This window comes from Triticum dicoccoides, chromosome 5B (assembly GCF_002162155.2).
Source record: "Triticum dicoccoides isolate Atlit2015 ecotype Zavitan chromosome 5B, WEW_v2.0, whole genome shotgun sequence".
Taxonomy (NCBI): Eukaryota; Viridiplantae; Streptophyta; class Magnoliopsida; order Poales; family Poaceae; genus Triticum; species Triticum dicoccoides.
The window spans coordinates 224,335,250-224,337,574 of NC_041389.1; positions in this window are offsets into that span (position 1 = coordinate 224,335,250).

Sequence of the window (2,325 nt, forward strand, 5' to 3'; positions counted from 1 at the left end):
AGTACTTCGTCGATGCTCACCGAGGCCCCGGCTGGCCGCGCTTGGAGCCGGCGCCCGCGCTCACCCCCGCTCTCCCCTGCCGCACTACCGCCGCTGCATCCCTCCTCCACTGGTCCATCCGGCGGCTCCCCTCATCGCCGGCGACCACGTCCCGGGCGGCGCCCAGCGCCAGCGTCCCGCCTTGCTTGGGTTCGCCCCCTCCTCGGGTACGGCCGCCCACTTCCACGCCCCTGTGCCCGTTCGCCCATCGCCAGATTGGCTCTATGGGCCACTGCCCAGTGGTGCCCACGCCCCCCTTTTCTGAAAAAAAGGGGTTAAAAAAATAATATTAACAATTAATTAATTAATTAATTAGTTAAATATTTAATTAACTTAATTAATTAATCTTAGTTAACCTAATGAAGTAGAATAGTTGTTTTAAAACTGCAGTTAGCTAGATGAGCCAATGGCAAGTGGGACCCAAACCCTATTGACCTTTTGACCGGTCAATTGTTGACTGGGTCAACTCTGCTGACTGGAACCTCCCTGGCCCGCTGTCAGCCATACGAGCACTCCGGCTGGGTACACTTTTGGGTGTATCTAGCAATTAACCATTTTATTTTCGAATTAAGAATAATCCCGGAAATTGCTTAAATCTTGGAAAATCATATAAAATAATCCGTAACTCAGATGAAAATGTTTTGTACATGAAAGTTGCTCAGAAGGACGAGACGCTTCCGGATACGCAGCCCGTTCGTCCGCTACACATCCCTAGCATAGCAAACACGCAACTTTCACCTCCGATTCATCTGTCCGAAAACGCGAAACACCGGGGATACTTTCCCGGATGTTTCCCCCTTTCGCCGGTATCACCTACTACCGCGTTAGGGCACACCGGACACCACATATTGCCTTGTTATGCTTTGTGATGCTTTGTTTGCTCTGTTATTTATTGTGTTCCCTCTCCGTTACTTCTTTCCGGTAGACCCCGAGACTGCCGGCGACCCCCAGTTCAACTACGGTGTTGACGACCCCTCCTTGCCCGAGCAACCAGGCAAGCCCCCCCCCCTTGATCACCAGATATCGCCTATTCTCCTCTATACTGCTTGCATTAGAGTAGTGTAGCATGTTACTGCTTTCCGTTAATCCTATTCTGATGCATAGCCTGTCATTATTGCTACAGTCATTGATACCTTACTCGCAATCCTAGATGCTTAGTATAGTATGCTAGTTTATCATTATTGGCCCTACATTCTTGTCAGTCTGCCTTGCTATACTATTGGGCCGTGATCACTCGGGAGGTGATCACGGGTATATACTATACTATACATACATACTATACAGATGGTGACTAAAGTCGGGTTAGCTCGATGAGTACCCGCAAGTGATTCTGATGAGGGGGCTGAAAGGACAGGTGGCTCCATCCCGGTAGAGGTGGGCCTGGGTTCCCGACGGCCCCCGACTGTTACTTTGTGGCGGAGCGACAGGGCAGGTTGAGACCACCTAGGAGAGAGGTGGGTCTGGCCCTGTTCGGCGTTCGCGAATACTTAACACGCTTAACGAGATCTTGGTATTTGATCTGAGTTGGTTACGAGCCTATACGCACTAACCATCTACGCGGGAGTAGTTATGGGTATCCCGGCGTCGTGGTATCAGCCGAAGCCTTCGTGATGTCAGCAACTGAGCGGCGCGCACCGGATTGGACTGGAACGCCACTAGGCTAGGTCTGCTTCCGGCCGCCCACGCAACGTGCAGGTGTGCTCAGGGCGATGGGCCCAGACCCCCTGCGCGCTTAGGTTTAGACCGGCGTGCTGACCTCTCTGTTGTGCCTAGGTGGGGCTGCGACGTGTTGATCTTCCGCGGCCGGGCATGACCCAGGAAAGTGTGTCCGGCCAAATGGGATCAAGCGTGCTGGGTAAGTTGGTGCGCCCCTGCAGGGAAGTTAATCTATTCGAATAGCCGTGATCTTCGGTAACAGGACGACTTGGAGTTGTACCTTGACCTTATGACAACTAGAACCGGATACTTAATAAAACACACCCTTCCAAGTGCCAGATACAACCGGTGGTCGCTCTCCCTCAGGGATATGAGGAGGGGATTGCCGGGTAGGATTATGCTATGCGATGCTACTTGGAGATGCTACTTGAAGATGCTACTTGGAGGACTTCAATCTACTCTCTTCTACATGCTGCAAGACGGAGGCTGCCAGAAGCGTAGTCTTCGACAAGATTAGCTATCCCCTTCTTATTCTGGCATTCTGCAGTTCAGTCCACTGATATGGCCCTTTACACATATACCCATGCATATGTAGTGTAGTTCCTTGCTTGCGAGTACTTTGGATGAGTA